General features: G+C 46.4%; 1 pseudogene; it reads right to left on the bottom strand.

Moving 5' to 3' along the window:
- Positions 1 to 1,354: 1,354 nt before the first annotated feature.
- On the bottom strand, positions 1,355 to 3,072 carry LOC102434497 (annotated as a pseudogene).
- Between the last annotated feature and the right edge of the window lie 4,701 nt (positions 3,073 to 7,773).

Genomic DNA, 7,773 nt, shown 5'->3' with positions numbered 1-7,773 from the left:
AAGATGTGCCTGTGCATACAGACTCCAAGGACTGGGTCCTTGACAGAGGATTGATGAGGCCCCCTTTGGCTCCTCCTTTCAGAGCAGGCATGGGTCTGTTGGAGTAGGACTGCAGTCGTACCTAAAGGGGCAGAGGAGTGGCCCAAATGAGCAAGAAGTCTGTAGTTTCCAGAGCTGATGATCCCAATTTTGTTTCTTCCCCCACATTAGTCTGGCTTCTTCCAGGGAAAGGAAATGTGATGGTAGTAAGAATGATACCGACCACTCTGTGTCATGCCGAAGCACTGCACCAAGCACTTGATATGTTATTTAATTTTATCTCCATGGTAGCAAGTCTATGAGGTAGGAGTTACTGTCCCATTTTATAGAAGAGGAAAGTGAGACTTGGGAATGTTAAGTAATGGGTCGAGATCATGCAACTGGTGGTAGAGCCAGGACTTGAACCAGAATCTGTCCAAATCTACTGTCAAGAGTAATGCCGGTGTTCTTGTCCCAGCATCAAGAAGGGTTCAGGAATCTGGAGAAGGCTGTGCGTAGATGTTAAATAGGAATCCAGAGACTAATAAAGAGTCCAGAGACGAAATATAATTTTGATAGGCCTTTGGGGGTCAGAGGAGCTTAGCTAAAGGAGCTAAGATCCAAGATCTTAAGTCTAAGGCCTTAGGTTTTCCTCGTCCCCAGGACCTCATGCTTTTTATTAACACAACTTGCCCTGAGGTGAGGCAGAGATATACACTTCAAAGGGTCAGGGTTTGGTACAGAGTCCATTGTCAGAATGGGGGAATTAGCCTACGGCTGTTCAGGTGTTTGGCCAGTAGGAGGCAATAACATGTAGATTAAGATGCCCTTTAACTGTCTGGCAGCCACAATCAATTTAATGTATCCTATTCAGGTTTGGGGAAATGCCTTTAGCCATTCCCAGATGCAGCCCTGCTGTGCATGCTGGAATTGGTCTCCGGCAGAGTAAGCTGCTGGTGAGCCAATGACCAGCACAGAGCACTGAAGCAAATTTACTCTCTGACATGTAAGCCCCGTGCTAGAAAATCAGCTCCAGGAGGGCACAGCTTTTTTTTTTTAATTGTTGTTTTTTTTGCTTACAACCTCCTTTGTGGCATCTTTATTTTTCTACGTGGTACATGAACAATGTAAATGTGGGTCAAAAATCAGCTGCACTGAAACACTTCAACTAATTGTAAAACAGAGGGGAGCGGACACAGAGGGTGGGGGTGACAGTTCCAGACCAGCTTCCCTAAAGGGCTTGTGGTCTAAGCCCGTGACCAGAGGGTGTTCTGGGCAGGACCATGCAGTGCAGACTCTGGTGAGGAGGGACAAGAAGGACAGTCACAACAGGGACTGCAGCCCAGCATGAGTTTATTGGATTCTGGCGGTACACTCCTGCTTGATGAAGTTGATCAGCCCATTGGTGGAAGAATCGTGAGAGGTCACTGGGCTGCTGCCATCAAGCTCAGGCTCAATTTGCTTAGCCAGCTGCTTTCCCAGCTCCACTCCCCATTGGTCAAAGCTGTTGATGTCCCAGATGATGCCCTGAACAAAGATCTTGTGCTCATACATGGCAATTAAGGCTCCAAGAATGAATGGTGTGAGCATGGTAAACATAATAGAGTTGGTTGGACGATTTCCTTCAAAGACCTTGTGTGGCAACAGCTTCTCCAGGTCCTCTGGGCCCCTTCCTGCAGCCTGGAGCTCCTTCCGAGCCTCCTCTGTCGTCTTCCCCCTCATCAGGGCCTCAGTCTGGGCCAAGAAGTTGGCCAGGAGGATCTTGTGATGCAGACCCTTCCTTATTGGGTGCTGGGTTTGAACCGGGATGAGGAAGTCACAAGGTATCATCTTGGTGCCTTGGTGGATGAGCTGGTAGAAGGCATGCTGGCCATTGGTCCCTGGCTCCCCCCACACAATGGGGCCCGTCTGGTGGTCCACACGGGTACCGGACTTGGTGATGTACTTTCCATTGGACTCCATGTCACCCTGCTGGAAGTAGGCAGCAAAGCGGTGCAGGTACTGGTCATAGGGCAGCATGGCATGTGTCTCACACCCAAAGCAGTTGATGTACCAGACACCCAACAAAGCCAGCAGGACGGGGGCATTCTTCTCCAGGGGCGTCTTGCGGAAGTGCTGATCCATCCAGTGAGCCCCCGAGAGCAGCTGCTCGAAGTTGTCAAATCCCACGTGCAGAGCAATGGAGAGTCCAATGGCTGACCATAGCGAGTAGCGTCCTCCTACCCAATCCCAGAACTCGAACATGTTTTGAGGGTCAATTCCAAACTCCTTCACTTTGGTCGTATTAGTAGACAGGGCAACAAAGTGCTTCGCAACAGAAGAAGGATCCTTGGACGACTGGAGGAGCCACTCCTTTGCCGTCTCTGCGTTCGTGATGGTCTCCTGGGTGGTAAAGGTCTTGGAAGCGATGATGAACAGGGAGGAATCAGGGTTCAGGTTGGCCAAGGTTTTGGCAATGTGGGTCCCATCAATGTTGGAGACAAACCAGACACGGGGTCCTCCCGAAGAGTACGGCTTAAGGGCTTCAGTCACCATGAGGGGTCCCAGGTCCGAGCCCCCGATGCCGATGTTGATGACGTCTGTGATGGACTTGCCTGAGTACCCCTTCCAGTCACCACTTCGGACGCGCTGGCAGAAAGACTTCATCTTCTCTAGGACCCTGTTGACCTCCGGCATCACATCCTTGCCATCCACCAGAATGGGTGTGTTTGACCGGTTCCGCAGGCCACATGCAGCACTGCCCGATTCTCAGTGAAATTGATCTTCTCGCCGTTGAACATGTTCTCCCGGGCGGCCTCCACACCCCTGGACTTGGCCAGGTCCACCAGCATCTTCATCACACCCTCCGTCACCAGGTTCTTGGAATAATCCACCAGAATACGCCCATGGCTGGTATCGAGGTTCAAGCTGAAGCGGTTGAAGCGTTCCTTGTCCCCCTCGAAAAGGCGGCGCAGGTTGAGCTCAGAGCCGTGCTTGCGGTGCCATTCCTGGAGCTGCTGGAACTGCGGGTTCTGGGTGAGCGCGGCCATGGCGAGGGCAGCAGGATGCACGGGCAGCGAGCTGTCTGTTTGGTTTCATTCCTCTTGGTGAGAGCAGTATCTGGCATGAAACAGGCTTTCAATGCATATTTATTAAGTGAATAATAAGAGCAAATATTATACAGAGAGTTATGGAGAGAACTTTGTATGTGCCTGGCACTTACATGAATTTCCTAAGAGATGTGTATGATTTTCCCAGTGTTGCAGATGAAGAAATGGAGGGCAGAGTCTCAACTAATGGGATCAAGGTCAGCATGAGAGCCAGCCCCGAGACCCCAAAGTCCATGCTCATAACTGCCCCCTTTGCTTGCCCTCTTTAAGGACTTATTTGGTTTCCACGGCGCCTGCACACACCAACTATTTTTTCTTTATTCTCTCCCCCCCCTGCCTTGCTCGTTATTTTAAAATGTTTTTTCTTGATTTTTTACAGAGAGAAAGGGAGAGGGATAGAGAGTTAAAAACATCGATGCGAGAGAAACATCGATCAGCTGCCTCCTGCACACTCCCCACTGGGGATGTGCCCGAAACCAAGGTACGTGCCCTTGACCGGAATCGAACCTGGGACCCTTTGGTCTGCAGGCCGATGCTCTATCCACTGAGCCAAACTGGTCAGGGGTTGCTAATTATTTTAAATCTGTCTTGAATAGGTAACACCTGCCATAGTAAAATTTCAAACAATACAGCTAGAAGTAATGCATCCACATCTTGGTGATGTTAACAGTGAACTAAGTGAAGGATATACAGAGAATCACTGTAGTATCTTTGCAACTTTCCTAGTAATCTAAAATCAGTCCAAAATAAAAAATGTGTTAAATAATCCAAACAGTAGAAAAGGGCATATTAGGTAGAAGGTGATTCTCCCCAACACAGACCCCCAGCCCCCCACATCCTCCAAGGCAGCCACTGTGGCCCTTTTCTCCTGTGTCCTTATGAATAGGTTTTAAGGATGCTGGACACCTAATAAATGATGTGGGAATGAAATGAATGGGCCCACCTTCATTTAATTACCTGGGTGATATCAGCGAGTTTGAAATAAGGACTCAACATGGATGATTCATCTTTGGATGAAAAACTTGACAAATGGTTGAGAATTGTCCTTCAGGCCTGAGTTCTTATTTATTTATTTATTTATTTATTTATTTATTTATTTATTTATTTCTGAGTTCTCATTTAATTTCCAGTGAGAACTCAAGAGTTTGGCTCACCGCTGCTTGTCAAAAGACCCTAAGAACTGCATCCTGTCGCGTCATTCCACATCCTATCCCACATGCAGAGGCTGACCTAAAGGACCTCTAAGACCCATCCAACACAAAGCAATGGGATTCCATTCTGCAGCAGCGTTCTCGGGGGTCGGAGGGGTATCCTAGTGGTACACAGATGCTTCTAGCATCAAATACCATTGAATTACATTGTGGGAAAAGTACTCTCTTTTCCAATTATCAACCTTTGTGATTACCAAAGAAGAAAGTCTCAATTTGGTGTTTTGTTTCTAATGCTTGTTTAGTACTTGCTAACTGTCTAATACTTGCTAATTCACCTTATTAAGAAAGAAAGATTAGGCTTCAATTTGAGCCTTGAGCCTACAGTATTTAGCTAGAATTTGATAACATCACTGTATTTCCATTGAATTTATTTTTATGGATATTTTCTAATTTTGCCAAGTGATAGGGACTTATTATTATGGACATAATATGAAATTCCCTTTAAGAGGCTTATTTGAATTTTTTTATAGTCTATGTAAAGAAATATTGAGTAAATGATAGCATAGACCAGTAATGGCGAACCTTTTGAGCTCGGCGTGTCAGCATTTTGAAAACCCTAACTTAACTCTGGTGCCGTGTCACATATAGAAATTTTTTGATATTTGCAACAATAGTAAAACAAAGACTTATGTTTTTGATATTTATTTTATATATTTAAATGCCATTTAACAAAGAAAAACCAACCAAAAAAATGAGTTCGTGTGTCACCTCTGACACGCGTGTCATAGGTTCGCCATCACTGGCATAGACAGTGTATTAGTCTGCTCGGGCTGCTGTAACACAATTCCATAGATTTAGGTGTCTTAAGTAACAGACTTTTATTTCTCATGGTTCTGGAAGCTGGGAAGCCCAGGGTGAAAGCACTGGCAGATCCAGTGTTTGGTGAGGACCCTCTTCCTGGTTTGTAGATGGCTGCCTTCTTGTTGTGTCCTCACTTGGTGAAGAGCAGAGAGAGGAAGCAAGCTCTTGTGTCTCCTCTTCATCACGGGGGCCTCACCCTCATGAACTTATCTAACGCTAATTACCTTTCAAAGCCCCCACCTCTTAATGCCATCACACTGGGGGATAGCATTTCAACAATTGACTTTGAGGTGGGGAGATACAAACGTTCAGTCCATAGCAGATGGTACATGGCTGTGATGAATTCTGTGCAGTGACTCAGAGTTTGTTCTGCAGCCCTTTGACCTACAGTATGATGCTTTGGAATCACGCAGACCTGAGTCTGAGTCCCAGCTCTGCCACTCATAGTTCGAGTGATTTTGGCCAAACACTTAGGATCTCTCTGAACCTCATCTTCTTAATCTCTAAAAGGAAGGTGATAATGATAATACCTACCTGCTAAGGTGTTTAGAAGTGGTTGGCTCACAGTTAAATCAATGCTTAATATGAGCGAGTTCTGGAACATATTCCAGGTGCATACAGTTATGAAGCAGAAACATAAGCAGGGGCTGTTTAGGGGACCGTGGGCTTAAATTCCTACTCTGAGCCATGGTTAGAAAAGACAGGCCAGGGAAGACTTCTCGTCGGTCCCCAGAGTTTTACCCTTCTCAGCTATATTTAAGTTACAGGTTTCTGGGAGATTGCCACCCCTGTCTCTGGGCAGCTTTACATTTTTTGAGATAAATGACTAAGCCTGCTGGCGCGTCCCAGTCATGCCCGGTGTTCGGCTCGTGTTCGCTGGTGCTTCAGCACCCATGAGGCATGCGTCTCCCTGGTGTGGCATTTGGGGATAAAAGATGGATTTAGCTGCTTCTTCCCCCAGAAGTGACTCAGCTCCTGGAGGCTCAGTGACAGCAATGGCAGTTGGAGCCCTGGGGCCTTCCGTGCCTTAGTGCTTTGCTCTGTCTACACAGCAGCTGGGCTCTGCCTGGAAACGGGTAGTAGGGCCTCATAGAGACTGTCTTCTCTAGCCAGCCTGAAATGCTGCCTGTCTCCTTCCAGGATTTGTCCTCCTCATGGACACATGCGTGAGCAGCTGTTGGATGCCTGCCTTCTAGCTGAGAAATGTTGTCGAGGAGGTTTCCATCACACTAGCTCTATCACACAAATTCACACGGAAAAGCAACCCACTATGCATGAGATTCATTTATTCATGCCCTATTCCAGCGTTTCTCAGAATCCGGTCTGAAAACCTCCTGCATGAAAGTCCCTGGGGATAGAGACAGAGAAGCCGCCTTTTTAACAAGCTCCCCAGATAATTAGCATGCCTGCTAATACTTGAGAACAGCTACTGTCCATGTGCCTAATGCAACCGAATATATTCAGTTCTCTGTATTGTTAAGATGATGATGTCTTAAGTGGGGAGATAGTTCTTAAATGAATATGACTGATTACAAAAAGGGCTTTAGAGCAGGACAGATCTGGAGTTAAATCTTACTCTTTTTCCTGAGCCTCAACTTGCTCACCTGTGAAATGGGGATTCTGTATTTACCACACACGGCTGTTTTGAGAATCAGAGCCTGGTATGTGACAAGTGCTCAATAAATGTTAGTTATTATTGTTACTGTATAAACCTGTAGTGGGTTTTAAAAGCCCTTTAAACGGGGGAAATTATAGCATCTACTATCTAGGGCAGGGGTTGGCAAACTTTTTCTGTAAAGGGCTAGGTCAGCTGTGGGCAAACTACGGCCCGCGGGGCCGGATCCGGCCCGTTTGAAATGAATAAAACTAAAAAAAAATAAGACCGTACCCTTTTATGTAATGATGTTTACTTTGAATTTATATTAGTTCACAAAACACTCCATCCATGCTTTTGTTCCGGCCCTCCGGTCCAGTTTAAGAACCCATTGTGGCCCTCGAGTCAAAAAGTTTGCCCACCCCTGGGCTAGGTAGTAGATATTTGAGGTTTTGTAGGCCACATGGTCTCTGTTGCAGCTACTACATTCTGCTGTTATAGTGCAAAAACAACCATAAATAACATGTAAATGAATGAGCGTGGCCAGTGTTCCAGTCAGACTTTACCTACAAAATCATGCCAGGGACTGGATTTGGCTTATAGGTATTGTGAAGATAAATGAGATATGGTTTGGGATAAGCCTAGCACAGTGGCTGGCACAGAGCACTCGCTACAAGAAAGGATTCTAATTAATTTATATCTGATTTTGAGATCTAGGCTTCACTCCATTCTCCAGGGGAAGGAAAGTATCCCTGATGGAGTCTTTTCAATAGAGGCATCATCCTCATTCTTTGCCCAAAGTCAAAGCTAAATGTTCATCTCAGCACCTGGAGCCTGGCAGTGCCATCACCTCCACCCTCCCCCAAGCACGGAGGTAAAATGCCAACCCATGGGGTGTGATTAATTCTCTTGTCACACACTTTGCTCCAGGATGTTTTGTCATTTTCAGCATCTGTCCCATGGAAATCAGGTTGCCCCATCTGAACCGTGATGTGAGAAACCCATTTATATCTGCAGGGTCATTAACCATGAGCTTTTGCATCCTCAAATACCTTTATCC

This window comes from Myotis lucifugus, unplaced genomic scaffold (genome assembly GCF_000147115.1).
Source record: "Myotis lucifugus unplaced genomic scaffold, Myoluc2.0 scaffold_4649, whole genome shotgun sequence".
Classification (NCBI taxonomy): domain Eukaryota; kingdom Metazoa; phylum Chordata; class Mammalia; order Chiroptera; family Vespertilionidae; genus Myotis; species Myotis lucifugus.
This window is presented reverse-complemented; position numbering and strand designations above follow the sequence as displayed.